Source organism: Lactuca serriola, chromosome 5 (assembly GCF_051521515.1).
Source record: "Lactuca serriola cultivar US96UC23 chromosome 5, Lser_US96UC23_V15, whole genome shotgun sequence".
In the NCBI taxonomy this organism is placed as follows: domain Eukaryota; kingdom Viridiplantae; phylum Streptophyta; class Magnoliopsida; order Asterales; family Asteraceae; genus Lactuca; species Lactuca serriola.
In genome coordinates this window covers 223,190,337-223,212,353 of record NC_136412.1, presented here as the reverse complement: position 1 = coordinate 223,212,353, position 22,017 = coordinate 223,190,337, and the positions used below count along the sequence as shown (strand labels likewise).

At 35.5% G+C, this 22,017-nt stretch overlaps 1 long non-coding RNA gene across 1 annotated transcript; it reads right to left on the bottom strand.

Moving 5' to 3' along the window:
• Positions 1-11,087: 11,087 nt before the first annotated feature.
• On the bottom strand, positions 11,088-11,454 carry LOC145051464 (uncharacterized). The gene is made up of 3 exons (XR_013683636.1): positions 11,379-11,454; positions 11,243-11,301; positions 11,088-11,164 (listed from the first exon to the last, which is right to left on the bottom strand). It is a non-coding gene; the product is annotated as an uncharacterized LOC145051464 (long non-coding RNA).
• Positions 11,455-22,017: the final 10,563 nt, after the last annotated feature.

Genomic DNA, 22,017 nt, shown 5'->3' with positions numbered 1-22,017 from the left:
TTTGGACTCGGCGAGTTCATGCCATGCACAAACTCCATAGACCTCCTGAGGTCAGATCTGTTCCATTAATCCATAGATCTGACCTTCCCAAGCATGATAATCACGTAAAGTTCAGACCTTGACACTCAAATAGCATCTAGATGGTCTTACTTGGTGATTTAGTCCCAAAATAGCATCCTAAGTTCATGACTCCCAAAATAACTCCAAAAGCCCCAAGGGTTAAGGTCTCTGGACCTCTTTGAGTCCAGATCCAAAGCATGAACTCGAGAAGGGACCAATTGTTCCACAAATCCATCCTCTAAAGGGGTTAGAAAACCCTAACTCTAAGAATCAACACCAATCTGAAGAAGGTCCGAAAAATGCCTCAAGATGAAGTCTATGAGCTCTAAAATCACCAGAATCACACCTCCTTCAGCCTCCTCTTGCCTTGGTTTCCTCCTTCTTGCAATTACACCAACAAAATGATCACAAATGGCCTCTCCTTCCTCACAAACGCTCTAGATCTCTTAGGGTTTCTCTCTGGGGTTTGGTAGCCGCAAATGATGGCCCTAAGGGCCTTTAAATAGGTCCCAAACCCAGGAAATTAGGGTTTCATTAAACAGCATGGACTCGCCGAGTCCACTCATGAACTCGTCGAGTCCAGCTGTGAACTCGGATAAGAATCCGCGACCATACTCGGCGAGTTTAAACACCAACTCGCCGAGTCCCCTCTAAACTTCCAAAAATAAAAGAATAAAATATTATACCTGAGAATCCGGATGTTACAACTGGGACTTAAATTGAAAAGATATTGAAGTGTTGAGGGCTGCTTGGTAATTATTAGGATTATTTATGTAAGGAATTTTTGAAGTTAGGGTAGAAATGCCATAATGATGCTTTATCCAAACTAGTGGAAGAATCGATACACAATACATTATTTCCTAGGTTATCTACAACCGACACAGTTTCATACACACCATCACAAGGTAATGCTTTAAAATAAAGAACATTATTAAAGAAAGCATTAATACCACCATTATCATTATCAAATGAAAAGGTAAAACCTTGTTTTTACAAACCATGAAAGGAAATAATATTTCTTGCCATTTCAGGAGAATAACAACATTTATTCAAATCTAATGTTAACCCACTACTTAGAAATAAAGAATAAACTCCAATCTTGGTGACATGTGTCACTTTCCTATTTCCCATGATCAAGTTTATCTTCCAATGCTCCACATTCTCACTTCTCCTTTGTCCCTGCAAAATCACAACATATGTGAATACCACAACCTGTATCAAGGACCCAAGAATTAGAATAAGGTGAGTTATTAGACAATATAGTGTAAATACCTGCATGGTTGGGTTTTACTTTCCCATTCTTAACATCTTGCTGGTATTTTCGGCAGTTTCGCTTCCAGTGCGACTTTTCATGACAATAGAAGCATTCAGCCTCTTTAGGGTTAGCAGAAGGAGTGGCGAAACCTTTCTTGGTTCCACTTGAAGAGGAGCCATCAAGGGACTTTCCCTTGGTACCCTTCGAAGGTCTCTTCCTCTTCTTTCCTTTGCCTTGCCCGATTGCCAAGACAAGGGCCGTAGTAGGAGTAGGAGTTGTAAGAACCGACTTACCTTTAAGACCACTTTCCGCGGTCTTCAGAAGTCCTTGAAGTTTGCTGAGTGTAACTTCCTCCTTGTTCATGTGGTATGTCATGCGGAATTGATCATAACACGAGGGTAAGGAGTGCAAAATAATATCTATTGCCAACTCCTCTGGGAAGTTCACATTCAGTTTCAGCAAATGGTCCACATACCTTTGCATTTTCTGCATGTGGCCCGTGATGGGTTCACCATCCTTCATCTTGGTTGTTATCATGGAGGAGATGATCTCATATCGCTCTTGACGAGCACTCTGATGGTAGCAGTCCATCAAATCCTGGTGCATCTCAAAAGGATAGTAGTCCTCATAGGACTTTTGGAGCTCGGCTATCATAGTGGCCAACATGATACATGACACTTTGGTAGCATCTATTTCATGGGCTTGATATTCAGCGACCTCCTTAGGAGTAGCGGTTGGCTCGAGTTATTTAAGCTCCTTGCCGAGGACATATTCCTTGTCCTCATACCAAGTGACCATTCTGATGTTCCTGATATAATCCATAAAGTTGGATCCATCAATGATGACTCTACCACAAAGGTTCATGAGAGAGAAGGAGCCGGTAGGGTTTGAGCCAGAAGCAACATTGTTGGAAGGCATCTGAAAGGAAGAAAGACAAGTTTAGATTAGATATAAAGATAGAACTTAATAAAACACCCAAATGTAATATTAAGGCTAGGATCCAACACAATATTTTATAACTTAGAAGAGGGATGCCGTAATCCAAGCTATAAAATATTTGAAGGTAGGAGAATGACGATTCGCCAATTTCCACCATGAAAAACGAAATAAATTATTAGGTTTTAATTGGTTTTTGAAACTCCTAGATTCTTTGAGATTCATTGAACTTTTCAACGGCATGTTTCAATCTTGAGTGTGCCCTTCAGGTTTTGTGACCGGGATGCCGAGGATTACAAAACAAGGTGTGCAATAAACATGCAAATTACTTGGTACCCTCAATATTTACCCCTCAATCGATGTGCTAGTTAACCACACGTGCTCCATCGATACTATGATAAATATTAAGTTACCCTTTTCCTACCTTGTTAAGTCCAGGTTAGTGTGTCAGTTAACCACACACGCTCCACTAACGACTTAATCAAAGTGAAAACCGTAACTTCATGGGTTAGCACCTTATTCACATTTTCCTAAAGTAACTAAGATTGGGAATTTATAAAAAACATTTAGTTACTTTATTTTCATCATACTTTTAATGAAGATTTAGAAGTCCTTGTCCTACCCGTTCGGCTAACGACCCTCCGCCAGTCAAGGAAGCGGTGGGTGAGAGAGGACACCCATTAAGCTGTCATTTTATAGGCAACAACCTTATACCCCCTTATAGACCGACTTCGTGAATGAGGCCTACTAACGGTAAAACGAATTGTTCTTTTATATATATATATATATATATATATATATATATATATATATATATATATATATATATAATTAAGTTTAAATGAGAACTATTTTTAAAGTGAAAAACATGAGGAGAAATCTCAGTCAATCAATATATATAATTAATTAAATATAAAAATTATAATATTTTACATTAATAAAGGCAATGTTTGATTGTTTAACCAGCTTTAAAGAATATATCAATCAAACTCCTATAATTAAGTAACGTTTTATATTATCTCTAACAAACATTTATTAATTCTTCAATCATCAATCGTGTGTATCAGTCATCAATATTAACAAACCGAATCGTATACTCAAGTTAAGCTGTTATGAAAGTTGTCCGTAAAAATCCAATAATGGATTTGTCATTCTGCAACGAGTTTGATGATATAAACGAGATCAATGAAGAGGACGAGATCAATTACGCTCAAACTGCATCAGTCGATGACGATTTTTTGTCAAGTGATGATGAAGTTTATTCGATTGATGATGATAATAACACATTTGGAAAAGTCGACATCATGGATGACCACAATCAACAGGATTTCACATTGCTTGAAAATATTCATCAATCTATTCAAGTTCCTGGTATGTTTTTTTTAAGTTTGTTAAATATGTGTAAATTACATTACACAATTTTGTATATTGTTAGAATACTATAAAAAAATTGACATTTCAGTATCGTATACTATCTATTTAAGCTTACTTCATTAATGATTTGGTTTTTCTACTTACAGCTTTGGATTACATATTCTTTCTTGAATTTACAGTTTTGGATTATACAACATTAATATCACATTCCACGACATGTCCATTAAAGTAAAAACTCTAAAAAAATTAATTGCTGAAAATCGAATTAACTTTTACCTTAAACTAAATCATTTCAGACACATTGATCAAACAATCAACACATAGTCAACATAATAATCCATACATAACTAGTAGTAATAAAGGTTCAAATCACAACCAACATAATAACTTTAGACACATAACAAAAATAGATCCATACTACATTAACCATAAACAAAAACCTACCATCCCACCAAAGAAAGTTGTTTGTCAAAAAAAAAAAATACTAATCAACAAACTAGACCCAAAAAAACAAACACCTTCCGCATCAGCTTTTAACCAATTGCTTCATCAACGACTACTCTTAGATTCTCTTGAACTATTCTCTTCCTTGTCGCGTTATCCATCTTAACAAACTTTGCATACTCCTTTTCAAAATCACACTTCAAAATATTAAGATCTGACAAAAGCAACCTCACCAAATACTTGTACCTTAACTTCTGTAAATACATATTGTATTTTTAAATCCACAACTAGCCCACAATCCCACTTTGATGTTTGATCCCCCATAAAACTCTCCATATGTCGCATAAGGTAGATTCCACCATCATCTGAACGGTTGTGTGCTTGACACTTCATTTTCAACACCACCACATTCCTTGTCATCAGGGTCTTCACCTTCTTCTTACAGACATCATTTAGAAAACGACAGAATTTTTTTTGCTGTTAACAAAACATTACAAACAATCATTAATCATGTAACACAAATTGTACTAACCATTTATGTAATTACATAAACATATATTACGATTAATGATCTTATTTTCATACTTACCAGCACACGAGGTATGTTCCCATAGACCGACTCAACTGTTCCCACCAATCTCCTTTGATCAATTATCAAAATTGAAAAAAATTGAAGGTTAAAACATATGAGGTAGTAATTCCCATCAACAATGGGGAAGAAAAGCTACAACATTTTAATCAACATATAACACTTAATAAAGAAACAAATATATGTAATATTAAATATTTTATCATCATATTTTTATTACCAAATTCACGTTTTTTTAGCTCAGAATCATTTGCAAGATCTTCAATTGATGAGGAAACCATAACTTCAAACTCCTTGTATCTTACATCTTCATTTACCCTCTCGTCATACATTGATTCACGTTGGACATTACAATTAAACAACACAATAAGTAACACTAAATTTTTTAAAAACCGTTATTATATTTTTTAAAATAAACCATACTAGTGTGACTGTTGTATAAAAAGTCTAGAATATGATGAATCTTCCTTACTCTCTTCCAATTTGTTTAGTAGAACACTCCAACAGTCTATTACATTTGAATGAATATTCACTTTTGCTGCAATAGTTCTGGCATATTCTAGATGCATTCCAAACCCTTCTTTTGATTCCCATACGAGCTCCCTGCCTTTGTCATGGTTGTATACATAAGATATTTTACACAACATTAATCATAAAAAACAAATAAAAAAGTATGCAACTACACCTTTTATCCATTCCTAATCCAATAAAGCTTGTGTAACCAATAAATCTGTTTGCTCAACTAAATCTTTCAAGTCCACAACTCTTTGTACAAAAGGTGACTTCAATGTAGTTCCATGCTTCATTTCTCCTTTTTCTCTCATTTTAATCCCTACTACAGCTTCAACATTTCTCTTTGTCCTTTTAGGACATTCTTGTTCAACAATTGCATCATCTTTACCTTCATTCCCTTTCGAAGTATTCATCTCATCTGTACATTCATTAAGTCTAGCTTCAAACGATAGACAATCATTATTAAACATACTACTCTTTTTAGAGATGTTCCTTTCTATTTCATCAGCTTGCTTTATCTAACCAGGTGTTAATATACAAGGAGAATCAAAAGCAGAATTCCCATTGTACATTACAACTTCCATTCCTATATTCTGTTGATGTGAACCACCATGATGCTCAAATGAAACCTTATCTTTGCACATACCAGTTGGCTTCACAATTGTCGGGGACATTCCTTCCATTCCCTGATCTGAAGTATCCACATTCGATTCAGAATAAACTTTTAGTCCACTAAGTAAATCCTCCCCCATCTTATTTTTCAAATTAGTAATCATTTGGTTCATATCCTCAGTTGATTTTCCTCCTTCTGTTGCATTCACACTCGTACCATCAACCTCCATTCTATCTTCATGCCGATCAACAATTAAGGCTTTTAGTGTTATCCCATTAAAGATGTAAACAACCTTCTTAATCACTTCCTTCATTTTATCATTATTCGGATGTATTTCCATACACATCAAACTACTTGCCTCTACAACCTTTTTCTGCTCAACCAACCTTCCTACCATACTCTCAATAATCCCACAACTCTCCCACAATAATAATAAATGAACTGTTACTTTAACAATCTAATATTTTTTAGTGCTATACAATTAACAAACAATAAAATAAAATAATTACTATTCCTATTATATTTATTATAAAATCATTTTACCTCAACTGATCTATCTTTTGAATGATCTTGATTCATCATCGCATCATAAAACACACCATCCACATTTTCCCTTAAACTTAGATTCCCAAATACACCCCTGCTTACTTCATATTCTTCTAACACTCTTAGGTGCTCTGAATCAATTTCTATGATGAAGGGCCTATGCCTATGAAAATTTACATCTTCACATATCACTCTGTCTGCATACGCCATCTGCACAATTATATTCAATAATTTTTTCATTACAATTAATTTTTAATGATAAAAAAATTTAAAAGATTAAATCAATATTCAATATCATACCATTAGAAACGCTACACGTCCTGTGAAGTAGCAGTTTTTGTTATTTGGCCTCCATTTATTCTTGCTTTTTCCTAAACAGTCCACTATGCACTCACACCAGTTAATCCTTGACACATCTTTGCATTGAATTAACTTTTCAATAAAATTAATTCTACAAGACCCCATTGTCTCTGTTTCAGCAAAAGTCTTAATGAATAACGTCAAGAAATTCAGCTTAAACAACTCATTTGCAACATTTGTTTTCCTTATATTTTTCAAATAGTTCCCATTATAATAATTTCACTTACCATATTGTCCTTTCCAAGCTTCAAGCAAAGGATCATTCTTATCACATTCATCCAGTGTGTTAAAATCCAAACCCTTATTTAGAAGTCCAAACATATCTTCCACTGTCTCGTTTGTTATGGCCACTTCACCACTTTTAACCCTTATGGAATAAGAACTTGTTGTGAAGCTATCTACAACAAAATATGCTAGCTTTCCAGGTAGTGTATCAATCTTCATTCCCAGAAAAGATCCAAAACCCATATCGCGTACCATTTCTCTCTGGCTTTTTGACAAACTTTTCATGGCTAGATACAAAGAATTTGGAGACATACGAGTACTCAACCTTTGAAATTCAGTTCCTACCTTCCCTTCTTTACATTTTCCTTCAACTCCAATTACTTTTTTCCCTTTCACATTAACCTTTTTATCATTAACACTCTTGTCAACCCTTTTCCTTTTCATTTTCTTTTCATTCTTTCCAGAATCCACAAATGAATACATATTCATGTGCAAAAAACTAATCCCTCATATCATGTACTCATAAAAGGCTACACATTCACTTCCTATAACAATAACCATATTCACTTCCAGTTTACTCATTCACTTCCACATTCATTGCAGATTCCTCATTCACTTAATCAATAACAAACTGTAGGCATAAAACTTATCCCACAAAACTTCATTCACATTCATTACAGAATATTCGTTCATTTCCACACACATTCACTATTGCATAGTCATTCATATTCATTATTGATTACACATTCATTTACTTACCACATAAAAAACATTTATCATATTCAACACTTACCAATCTCAACAACTCTTATAAAAGACTACACATTCATTTACTCACACATCCACACATGCATTCAGATTCAATATAGATTACTTAGTCACTTCCATTCATATTCACTATTGAATGTACTTTCATTTACTTACCATAAATAACAACACTACTCATGCACCCATTCATACACGCATAGACATTGCTAAAATTATTTATTTACAACATCAAACTATGGCCTTAGAAGTAACACCATTCACTCCTACACTTATTAGATGTTGAATTTTTTATGCATCATTACTCATATTCTAAACAAGAAAAAACATTCATTAAAGCATCCACATAAATCCGCACAATCAATATTACCAAACTCAACAAAGAATATCACCTTCTACATAACAATTTCATAAACACATCTACATTTTTTCTATTGTTATTTTTCTATACAAACGTATGCGCCAAAAAGGAATACACATTTCAATCTTAATCATGGAACACAATTTCTAAAATTGAACCAATTTACAGTTTACGAATACCATTTAAGGTTTTACGAACTCTTTTTTTAAAAGATCAAACAAAATAAAGTTCAAAGTTTAATCAAACAACTCTATCACATACTCTACAATCACATGTAAATACGCATTCATTCAAAACAAAATTATAGCTCATATCACATTCACAACCAATTTTTTTTCAAGAAAACCAAACCAAACCTACGATCAAAACACACTCACTACCAACTACTTGTTACACAAAAAAACTTCGATTAACCGAAAAACATCCTAAACATCATAAATCCTCAGAAACCCCTAAAACAAAACCCTATTTCCGATCGTTGATCAAAAAACAAAAAATTAATCTTAATGTTACTTGATTCAATGTACAAGACTTCATCTTCTTCAAGATCGATAGCATTGTTAGTCGTATTAGTAAACTTTGACTGAGATCCCGCTTCCATCATTCTTGGACTCCTTCTCAAGCTCTGTGCTCTCGTCTACGTCATTTCGCTTCAATTTTATAACATAAAATGATTCACATAATATCTTGGATTTTTTTTGAAGATTCTATCAAGATCGTTTCACCCAAATGGAAACGATTTGGTTAGATTTTTCTTGGAGGGTTTATCGGGAACCGTTTGCAATTTCACACTATTACCTTATTTAACAATATCGTATGTTACATAAACCTCATTAAATACATAAATATCACTGTTGAATATTACCAGTATTAACAAAACATGTTAGAATACATATAAATTAGGAATACTTAATCTTGACCCCTTAAATACACCAAATCTAATGGCTAAAATTAGTCCTCATGTTCTCACATAAAAAAGTGTTCTCAATTTAACCTAGCCCTATATATATATATATATATATATATATATATATATATATATATATATATATATATAATGGTTAAATTTTAACTTTTAAAATTGTAGGGGTTGGAACTAAAGTTTTTTAAAGTGACTTTACATGTTCCAAAACTTGAGGGCAAGTTTTGTAACTTTCAAAACTTTTCATCTTTCATAACTTATGAGTTAATGATGTAATAAAACGAGCGACTTTTCATTTTATGTAACCTATGTCACTACTAGAAAAACAGTCTTTATGACGCGCAATGTGTGTCTTAAAAGGCTCAGACGACGCGCAAATGCATGTCAAGAAGGGCCCTGTCATAACGAGAGACGACACGCTTTTGCGCGTCGTCTATTTACGACGCGCAATTACGACTTGCATTTATGACGGGCGTTTACGATACACATTGCGTATCAAGGAAGGCCCTGTCATAAATGAAAATGACACGCATTTGCGTGTCGTAACCTTACGACGCACATTTACGACTCGCATTGCGTATCATTAAAGCCCCTGTCAAGAAAGGTCATGTCATAAATGAAGATGACACATATTTTTGCGTATCATAATTTTATATGTTTTAAAAAAATATTATTTATAGATTTACTAATTTTCAAATTAAATTTGTATTTAATGTCTCATAATAGAAAATAAAATATCATATACAAAAAAATACAATCCATTGCATAAATTTAATGTCATACAAATAATCGTTACATGGAAAGATAAAACAAATCAATAGAAGTTGTAACAAAATTTACAAACTAATTAGATACAAGAAATATAAAAAAATATACCCTCAAATGATTTTCAAAGTCTAATCTTCATGTCAGCTCTTCAACTCACTTCTGCAGTTTGTCCTTAGCTTCTCTAAGAGCTCCAGCATCTCTTGCAGCCTGTGACAACATATTATAATTTTTTAATTACTTTTTATTCTTATAATTCAAAGCATTTAGATAAAATTGTAATATATAATACTTAGATTTTTTTTACAGAAAATCCACTCACCAGCTTCAACATTCTTAATTCTTTCCTTGCTACCTTTGAGGAAACTCTCTTTACTTGATAACTTTCAGATGCATTAAGACAAAATACAAATCATTATATTTCTACCTTGTTCTTATTTTTAACCTTTAATTGAATTTCAAAATGAAAATGACAAGATTTTCTTACATTGTCCATTTAAGAAGTCTAGGCCTCTCTCATGTAAAATCTTCAAGTGAAAAACGTATCCAGACAAGAAAACATCAACACCTGCTTCATATGGACAATATTTCATTCCATAATCCTTCTCAAGACTAAACACAACATAATCAGAAACATTTGAATTTATCAAAACAAGTAAAGATAATATGCAATCCAGGGAAAACATGAGAATAATGAAAAGGAAAGAGCTAAACTTGGACTTTGACTTCAAACCGACTCCTTTTTAACTTCAGTATTCAAGCTTTTCTAGGTGAATTCCCTAACTCCTCTTTTGACCTGTACTAAAAATCATGTCTAGTAGTCTTACCAGGCATGTTAACTAATTATAAAACAAATCATATCAATATCTCAACTTTTTAACTAATGACAAAAATAACCTTGTCAATGCAGCGATCCGCATCCAGAAGATAATAGAAGTAAGAGAGTTGCTTGTACACATCAACCTCTGAATACTAGTCAACAATTAAATTTTCAATTTTTGATGAAGGGTAATGACAAAAATAGTGTTTTTGACTTTGAGATAACAGAAGCACGCTGGTTACTAATTTTTTGATCATAGACTGATACAACCCATAATTGATTATTAGAGGCCGGACGATAAAAGTTTGGCTTGGGCCTGTGACTTGTTAAAATATAATTAACTCCCAACATTTCATTATTTCTAATCATATACAATTTTCAAAACCTTGAGTTATTATTTATCAAATATATATAAATCTTACGAAGGTGTGTAAACAGGTCTTCCAGCCTCAAGATGCAACGTGACATGATTTTCCATAGATGATAAGAGTGACATGTGCTTGATTTCAGTATACCCCTGTAAAAAATAAACCATAATATCTCCAGCCTCAAGATGCAACGTGACATGATTTTCCATAGATGATAAGAGTGACATGTGCTTGATTTCAGTATACCCCTGTAAAAAATAAACCATAATACAATAATGAAAAAATATAAAATCAAATTTTAAAATACAAAAAATATAAAGACTCACAATGCTCTTGGCAAGTGCCTTTGCAAGAAGCTCTACTGGTGTTAGGCCGGAATCAACTCCTGAAAAAAATAATAGTTTAGTGGCTAAAAAAGTATATTTACAAAAATAATATAAATGTAAAAAAAAGGTTTAATACCTCTTTAGTGTCCTCTTTTTGCTCGTTTAGCTTCCTCGGGATAATTAAAATAAATAAAAACCATAATTTAACCTCACAAATATTAATTACGTCAAAGTTAAAAAACAACTTCATGAGTTTTTAAGAGATACTGAACAACTGCATTAACATATTTGAGGTGCAACTGCAAAAGAAATTGAGAAAGGAAGTATGAAAAACAATTTGCATCAATTATCATTTAAACAAGCCATTTACTAAATAGTTTTATTGATATAAACAAAAAACACCTCATTGCCCTTCAGAATCCCTACGACATAATCAGTTATTGATGGTGGCTTCCATGAAGTTGACAATACCTGTATATAAATACGCACAAGTTAATAAGTCAACCATGGAACTAGAAGAAGAATGAAGAAGAAGAAGCTGAAACAAATACAGACCTGGTTTGTCATTGTTTTGTCACCATCGACATTAAGATCAAAATTTTCAGAACCAACTTGAACAGACATATCAATCTTCACTTCAGCAGTTTGTGGGTTCAATTTAACCTGTAAAAATAGATTATTCAACTCCATTATTAGCATTTAAATAAATCCAAAGTATAATCCATTTAACATCAAAAACCCTTTGAAAAAGTATATGCAAGGATCAAGGGTTGAATATATAGTTACCTTCTAACACCTCTGCTGTAGATTGTATGGCCGCCATTGTTGCCTTAAAGGATATTGCAAAGCGTATAGCTGCAGAAGAGTAGCAAATCAGAGTTATATAGAGAACTTGGTTTGATGACAATTCCATTTATTAATACAAACTAACTAAATACGTCGACCTGCATTACATTTTTTTTGTTATACTGATAGAATCAGGTGCTCTGTTGCAGAATTTGGGTGCTTTTCTGTTAGAGATTGGACGAACGACCATGACACTGCGATTGGGACAGTCACCCGTGGGTTTTCATAACTTTTAATTATGTTTCCAAGTTTCTTATGTTATTTAACTAAAAACAAAAACCAAAAAATAAAAAAAAATATTACCTTGTTGTTGAGTGATGCAGTGGTGAATGCTGGACTTGCTGTTTTCATATCAACATCCGGACCGAATCCAATCATGGTGCATCCTCTACGTTTTCAACCTGGCACGAGTTTTCGAACAACCACACATCCACCTCCACCTCCACCTGTAGTTGTGACAGGGTCAGCCTCCGGCACTAGTAGTTTTGGTTCTGCTTTACGTCCAAGGAATATTGATATCAGAATACATACAGGTATGTATTACTATTCTCATATTCTGATATTAATGGGCTTCAATTCCATTTAATTCTTATATGCCCTTTCTTTAGGTTCAGCTTCAAATTTCATTAACAAGCCTTTAAGTGCAAACAGAAAAGAAATCTCTAGTTACTGAAACCCAAATCCATTAATCTACTAAATATTATTACAGGTATAAACAGGGAACATGTGATGCAACTAATTCATCCATCCAGTAAGGCATTACCAACCACACAGTCCTCTCACCAAATTACTATAATAATCCAATCTCTTATGTGAAATACCTTTTATAACCCTGACCTGGTTATCCTCAATAACATAATAATTAATAGTAAGTCAACATTCAACTATTATTTTAATTATTGAAGTGAAAGAGCTCACTGACATGCTGGAATTTGTATCTTATTTTTATGCAACAACTAAAACATCCCACTTCTTTCAGGCTATGTGGCTAGGAATTAATAGGAAACTGATAGCTTAAGAAGGAAGATGGGGTCAGTAACAGGTTGGGGAAGGAATACAAGTTAGTTCTACTTCTACACCGAAAGGAAATGAGTGTTTCTCAACTCAAGGAAAGGGGGTGTTGAGGCAGCCATAAATGCAAGGAGGCAGGTAGTGTTAGTCTAGGTATGTTGTATGGGTTAGAATGTCTACAAATTAACTCACAAGTCAAAATCAGCAACCATTAATGAATTTTGAAAAATTAAAGTGATTTCATTGTCTTGTCCCTCTTCTTCTTTTTTCATCTCCCCCGATTATCTTTTTTTCTAATAAGTTAAGAGAGAGGCAATCAAACTTTATTATAGTATGTCTAGGTGATTAAGATGTTTTTCAGATAAAATGACAACATAATGAACAAGAAAGCTAATTACTACTAACTCACTTACAACTTAGAAGAAGAAATCAATACTCAGCTAGATAACAAAACTTACTCGAAGAATTGATTAAACACTCAAATCAACAAAGCTAAATCCCTAATGATTTGCTAGAGATTCTCCCAAAGGTTCCAAGACCAGAACTAGCTAGAACTTGACAAAAGATAACACTCCTTCCATATACTACTCCTTTATAAACATTCTAAAGAAAATACCTAAAATGCCCCTCCACTAATAAGATGCTATTTATTTTCCCATACTACCCATTTCTATAATTGGATGTGTAGCAGTAACTAACACGTTTATCTATCCAATGTCTGGCCCAATTAGACTTTAGACATCTATTTAGTGCTTATTGCCAAAAAAGGTATGCCTTAGGGTGAATATTAAGGGTTCTGGATATGAGGAGGAATTCTAAGGTTACTTATATACAAGGGAAGCAGGTTTTGTTGAAATGATTATTAAAACAGCAGATTGTTTTATGTGGAGAAAAGAGGATAAAAGTTACTCGTCATATGCAGATGCCCAATTATCAGCAGAATCATCTCCCGGAATCCCTTCACCAACCTGGCGGCTAAATTCATCTGCCCATTCGTGGACTTCCAACCATGTTGTCGTTCAAAGGATAAAGCCCCAGCATTTGGGTCCCCACCGTGTTGTTGGGATAATTCATCATTCCAACCATCTGCACGGGGCCCCATGACTTGCGACTCCCCCCAATACTTGCGACTCCCCCCAATACTGATCCAGCTCTGCGTATCTACCAGGCATGTGCTCCCTAACCAACCCCCCATGATTATCGATCTCTAAAGAAGATAATAGAGCATTCACCTGAACAAGTATTTGTTAACTTAATTTTCATGGCTTAGAATTTGCTAGAATCCTGAAAAATCATTATACAAACATCAAAACAAGATATATATATATATATATATATATATATATATATATATATATAGAGAGAGAGAGAGAGAGAGAGAGAGAGAGAGATAAACATGTAACAAGGGTGAAGGGGTAGTTTAGACATTTACTAGATGGGACCGTACGCGTCGATTGAGTCGATATAATTCATCACAGAACAAAAATTTCTATTCAATTTAGAGAAACTAATCAAAGTTGTTATAAGAAATAATTGAAAAGTGAAGAAATTGTAGGTGTTACACAAAAAATTAAGAAATCGGGGAAGAAGAAGAAGAAGAAGAAGAAGAAGAGAATGTTAAACAAGAACCCTAGGCTCGCTCACAATTTGTCTCAGAGAATTGTAGTGAGCTATCGATCTAAATCAAAATGGAAGAGAATGTTGCTTAATTTTTGACTGCTAACTATAAAGAAGAAGAAGAAGACGAAGACGAAGATGAAGGCCTAGGGATTTTTCTTGCTAATTGGAAAGAGGCGGGGGGTTTAATTTTTGGGATTTAATAGGAAGGTGAAATCCCCCTTAAAAATGTGTGTTTCATTAAAATGTTATAAAGCGACACATTTAGACGACATATATTTTATGAAAGGCTCCCCCCGCATTTCTTTTTTTTTTTTTTCTTTTCTGACACTAATTTTAGGGCACACACAAATGCGTGTCAACTATCCTTCAAATTTTGCAAAACTGACATTATTTTTTAGGGCGCGCACAAATGCGCGTCCTCTATCAGCGAGTGTCGTTGTTTGCGCGTCATTAAAGGGCTGTTTTCTAGTAGTGTGTGTTTCTTTAATGGAATTTAAAAGAAAGACTTTTGGTAATCCATAACTTGAGGACAAATTATGGATTCTATTAAAACACATAAAGATCATGAATTAAACATTAAACAAGTAATTCTTATGATCTATCAAGAACTCATAAGAACATGAATATTTCCATCAAAATTTCAAGAACATATGAACACATATAAACATGAAAATTTGATATTAGCCATTGTAAATGGATTAGAACAACCATTAAACCATCTAAAACAAGTTTTATAACACCAAAACAGTTTAAGGTAATGTTTCTAGTCCATTTCCAGCAGCAAAACTCGAAAATCTGCATTCAGAGGCTCATACTCGTCGAGTGCAAGAGCCTACTCATCGAGTATAATGAATTTGGTCATGGACTCGTCGAGTCCCCCCATGGACTCGGCGAGTTCATGCTTCAGAGTGTAGAAAAAATTGAGTTTTTTTCACAATTTTGCATCAAGTATCAAACAAACAAGCCTTGGCACTGATACCACTAAAGAGTTTTGAGCATTCTAACACTCATATGGTGTACATGCAACCCTAGGGACCTTGGATCTATGTTTTATCTATGATACATGCAAATTCTTTTTTCCAAGGTTTATAACCTATCTAGCATACATGGGGAAATTTTAAACATAAAAGTTAGTAGGAAATACATACCTTGTAGTAGTTAGGATTCCTTGAAAACCTTGTGAGCGTAGCACCTCAAGTGTGATGCCTCAAATGTCTCACACAACACCAAATACACTTGGAATAACTTAGAGAGAAATGATACACTTCTTGAAATCAGCTAGCCCTCACTTGTATGCTTAGTGGCTGATTTTGGTGAAGAACATGAAGCTTATATAGTGTGTTACAATGAGGGTTACAACATGTAAACCCTAATTGTCATGACTTTTCATTTCCATGACCCATGGGTTATATAACCACCATGGAGCATCCTATGGGTTTTAGCCAAACTTGATAATCCATGGAGCATTAGCCCACTATATAAGTATGGGTGATTTACACCATCAACCCATATATTTAATTAGTCTTCTTTTGATCACTTAATTAATTCCAAATTAATTCTTGATCAATACTAACTAAATAATACTATTAATATATTAGAACTTATAATATATTAATAAACCTTAAGTGTTATTTCTCTCATTTTAGTCTATCCAAATGCATGATGCCATGCAACCCAAATGAACCATGCTAACCGGGTAACTTGACAATTTCCTTAAGATAATTTTTGGTCAACTTTTGCATTTTATCCGTCTCTTTGATTGGTAAGAAGTGAGCAGACTTGGTGAATCGATCGACCACTACCCATATGGTGTCATAACCGTTTGGAGTTTTAGGTAACTTCGTTATGAAATCCATATCTATTTGTTCCGATTTCCACTCAAGTATTACTGGCTGCTAGAGCAATCCTGATGGTTTCTGATATTCAACCTTAAATTTTGCACAAATTAGGCATTTTCGTACATAGGTGGCAATTTCTGCTTTCATATTGGGCCACCAATATAATCTTTTTAGATCCAGATACATCTTGTCTGAATTGGGTGGATGGAGTATATCGATCGGTGATCCTCATCCGTGACTAATTTCCGTAGATCACCAAACTTCGACGTCTAAATTTGCTCCATTAAGTATTGGGTCCCATCATTCCTAAGCTCGAACTGGTTATCCATACACCATAAGAGTTCGTTTGCAACATTCTCCTATTTTATAGCTTCGAGTTGTGCATCTCATATTTGTATGGTAAGGTTTGACTAAATCATCATTGTTAGAGCTTGAACCCTTCTAGTCTTGGTTCTTTCCTTTCGGCTCTAAGCATCCGGTACCACATTTTCTTTTCCAGGATGATAACAAATTTAACATTAGTAGTCATTCAACAGCTCTATTCGTCTTTGTTGTCTCATATTGAGTTCCTTCTGGTTGAAGATGTGCTGAACACTCCTGTGATCTGTAAATATAGTACATTTCATACCGTAAAAATAATGTCTCCATATCTTTAGTGTGAAGACTATGACTCCCAACTCAAGATCTTTGGTAGTGTAGTTATTTTCATGCACTTTGAGCTGCATAGAAGCATAAGAACTGACTTTGTTGTTTTGCATTAACACACATCCTAATCCTTGATGTGAAGCATCACATTACACTGCAAAATCATCTGTTCCTTCTTGTAGGGATATGAGTAGTGCACTATGATGGGTTTTGAGCATTCTAACACTTCCTAAGTGTACATGCAACCCTAATAACCTTGGATCTATGTTTGTCTAATTATCATGCAAAGTTGAATTCCAAGGTTATATTCCTATCTAGCATACATGGGGAACAATTTTAACTTGAATCATAGATAGAATAACTTACCTTGTTGTTGCTTGTGTTCCTTGAAACCTTGTGAGCCTAGCACCCCAAGTGTGATGCCTCAAATGCTTCACACAACACCAAATGCTCTTGGAAAGACTCTTGAGATAACACACACTTCTCAAAATCGGCCAAGCCCTCTAGTTTCTTAGTGTTCAACTTGTGTTACTTTGTGTAGCCAATTTTGTGGAGAATGGGACTCTTATATAGTGTTGGCACATCTAGGGTTACACCATGTAAACCCTAATGTGTCATGACTCTTCATTTCCATGACCCATGGGTTTGTAACTCCCATGGAGCATCCATGGAGTATCCTATGGGTAGAACCCAACTTGATAATCCATGGAGCCTTTTAGCCCACTATACAAGATATGAATGATTTACAAAATCAACCCATATATTTAATTAGTTATCCTTTGATCACTTAATTAATTCCAAATTAATTCTTGATCAAACTAATCAAATAATATTATTAATATATTAGAACTTATAATATATTAATAATCTCCAAGTGTTATTTCTCTCATTTAGTCTATCCAATTGCATGGTGCCATGCAACCCAAATGGACCATGCCGGGTCGGGTCAAGTACAAGCCCGAAATAGTTATGGACTTAGACACCTTATCCAACAGTCTCCCACTTGGATAAGTCTAATAACTATATCTCTAGTACTTCAGGAACCGACCGGCAATCGTAGCTCTTTCAAGGTCTCTTGGAACTGAGAAGATGATGATACGCCATTTAAGATAAGTGATCATATAATCCTCTGTTCTAGATATCAGCCGGACAAATACATGGAACATGTCTTGCTTATTGTCCAACATTTGTTTCCCGATTTCCGATTTGTTTGACATAGAACTTAATTGAACACATCAACTTAGTTCTGACCGGGCCCGATACATGGGTCAAAACAAAATCATCGAGGGGCCCAGATATCAGCTTCTAATCCAAGAAGGAACAGATAAACTTCGACTCATATGTTTGTTCTACCACTTATTGAATTACACACAAAAGTACGTTTTATAACATCGAGTTACCAATGCGGTTTTGTACAGTCAATGCATAACCAACTTGTAAGTAACAAATCATATCTCTAAGTTTGAAGACTTATATGATATTACCGTCTCACGATCACTCGAGATAAAATTCCATGAAGTGATTCCAGTGAGCGTGGGTTGTGTCCAATGCTCAGAACTTATGAGCACTCATGATTGTTGTAGCCTTGTCCAACACCTTAGACCTCTACAACCAAACATGACAGTCTTGATTCATATCTACTTCCAACATATGACCGACTGTGGAGGTTTGAATAATATGTTATACCAAACAAAATTATTCTGGAAGTCAAAACATGCAAAAGAAATATAGTAAACGATTGACAAGAGATAGCAACACTTTACTCATAAATAAAACACCTTTTATTCATCATCAAATGTCAATTACACTTTACAAATTTCCGGGTTATCTAACTACTAAAACTTATATCATCCTTCAGCCCTATGCTCCGAGCATGCTGAAGATGCTTAACCCTACTCAGTCCCTTCGTGAGGGGATCTGCTAGGTTCTCATCCGATGATACCCTCTTTGCCACGAGGTGTCCTTCTTCGATCCGATGTCTAATGAAATGGTATTTTCTGTCGATGTGTCTGGATCTCCCATGATCCCTTGGTTCCTTGGCTAAGGCAACAACACTTTCACTATCATAGAAAATCTCCATTGGCTCTTTAATAGCTGGTACAACTCCAAGGTCTCCAATGAAGTTCTTCAGCCATATCGCCTCCTTTGCTGCTTCACTAGCTGCAATATACTCTGATTCACAAGTAGAATCTGTCACTGTCTCTTGCTTGGAACTCTTCCAAGAAATTGCTCCTCCGTTTAGGGTAAAGACCCAGCCCGACTGGGAGCGGAAATTATCCCTATCAGTCTGGAAGCTAGCATCACTATACCCAACAACTTTCAAGTCATCACTCCCACCGAGGGTAAGGACCCAATCCTTAGTCCTTCGTAGGTACTTGAGGATATTCTTTACCGCAATCCAGTGTGCCTTGCCAGGGTTCGCCTGATACCTGCTAACCATGCTCAAGGCAAAAGCTACATCGGGTCGAGTACACGTCATAGCATACATGATCGATCCTACAGCCGAAGCGTAAGGTGTTCGACTCATTTCTGCTATCTCAGCCTCAGTGCTAGGGCTTTGTGTCTTACTCAATCTGGTGTTACTCTGGATGGGTAACTCTCCTTTCTTGGAATCCTGCATGCTGAATCTCTTCAGCACCTTATCCAAGTAGGTACTCTGACTAAGTCCAATTAGTCTTTTACTCCGATCTCTCAAGATTCTTATCCCTAGAATATAGGCAGCTTCACCAAGGTCCTTCATAGCAAAACACTTCCCAAGCCAGGACTTTACTTCCTGCAGGGTTGGAATGTCGTTTCCTATGAGTAGTATGTCATCCACATACAATACCAAAAAGCTAACTATACTCCCACTAGCCTTGACATACACACAAGATTCATCTTCACTCCTAGAAAAGCCAAATTCCTTGACCTTTTCATCAAAGCAAATATTCCATCTGCGAGGTGCTTGCTTCAATCCATAAATGGATTTCTCAAGCTTACACACTCTATTAGGGTACTCGTTGCTGACAAAACCCTCTGGCTGACTCATGTAAACATCTTCAGCCAACTTTCCATTAAGGAAAGCGGTTTTGACATCCATCTGCCATATTTCATAGCCATGAAATGCAGCTATGGCTAACAGAACCCGAATAGACTTAATCTTGGCTACCGGAGAAAAGGTCTCATCATAATCCACTCCAGGAATTTGAGAGAAGCCCTTTGCAACCAGTCTAGCCTTATAAGTGTGTACTTTACCATCCATGTCGGTCTTCTTCTTGAAGACCCATTTGCACCCTACTGTCTTACGACCTGGTACATTTTCAACCAAGTTCCAAACTTGATTGTCATACATGGATTGTATCTCGCTATCCATAGCCTCTTTCCATTTAGCAGACTCGGGGCCTGCCATGGCTTCCTCGTAGCTGTTAGGGTCATCTTGACTTACTAGTGTCTCATCACTAATAAGTGTCTCACCTTCTGCAGTAATATGGAATCCATAGTAATGCTCAGGTGCACTCCTAACTCTCGTGGAACGTCTCAGAGGTACAGATTTGTCAATTGGCTCAATAGGAGTTTCCTCCTCAAGTTGAGGGCTAGAGTTTGAAGTTCCTTCACCGCTTGATTCTTGAATTTCTTCAAGATCAATTTGCCTCCCACTGTCTCCTTGGCTTATAAACTCTCTTTCTCGAAAGACACCTCTTCTTGCTACAAAGACCACATTGTCACTAGGTCTGTAGAAGAGGTAACCAAAGGATCGCTGTGGGTAACCGATGAAAATACACCTCTCGCTTTGAGGTTCGAGCTTATCATGAGTCTCGCGTCTCACGAAAGCCTCGCAACCCCAAATCTCGATGTGGTCTAGTTTAGGTACTTTACCAGTCCACATCTCGTGAGGAGTTTTGGCAACTTTCTTTGTAGGGACTAGATTAAGAATATGGGCGGCAGTCTCTAAGGCATACCCCCAGAATGAGATTGGTAGCGTAGCTCGACTCATCATGGAACGAACCATATCTAGCAAGGTTCGATTACGCCTCTCAGCCACACCATTCAACTGTGGTGTCCTGGGAGGTGTCAATTGTGAGACTATCCCACATTCCCTTAGATAGTCGAGGAACTCTGAACTAAGATACTCACCTCCACGATCGGATCAAAGCATCTTAATGTTCCTGCCCAATTGATTCTCGACTTCCTGTTTAAATTCCTTAAACCTCTCGAAAGTCTCTGACTTATGCTTGATCAAGTAGACATATCCATATCTACTATAATCATCAGTAAAAGTCAAATAATAACGATTAGCATCCCTTGTGGCATGTTTGAATGGTCCACACACATCCGTGTGTATAAGGTCCAACAAACCTTCACCCCTCTCACACGAACCTGTGAAGGGTGACTTTGTCATTTTTCCAAGTAAGCATGATTCGCAACTATCATCTGACTTTAGGTCAAACGACTCCAAGACTCCATCCTTTTGGAGTTGGCCTATGCGCTTCTTGCTTATATGTCCAAGACGACAATGCCATAATGATGCTTTATCCAAGTTATTATTAGTAGAATCAATACACAAAACATTATTTCCTAAGTTATCAACAACAGATACAGCTTCATACACACCATCACAAGGTAATGCTTTAAAATAAAGAATATTATTAAAGAAAGCATCAATAGAACCAACTTCATTATTAAATGAAAAGGTAAACCCTTGTTTGTACAAAGCATGGAAGGAAATAATATTTCTTGCCATTCCTGGCGAATAACAACACTTATTCAGATCTAAACTAAACCCACTACTTAGCGATAAAGTATAAACTCCAATCTTGGTAACAGGTATAGCTTTCC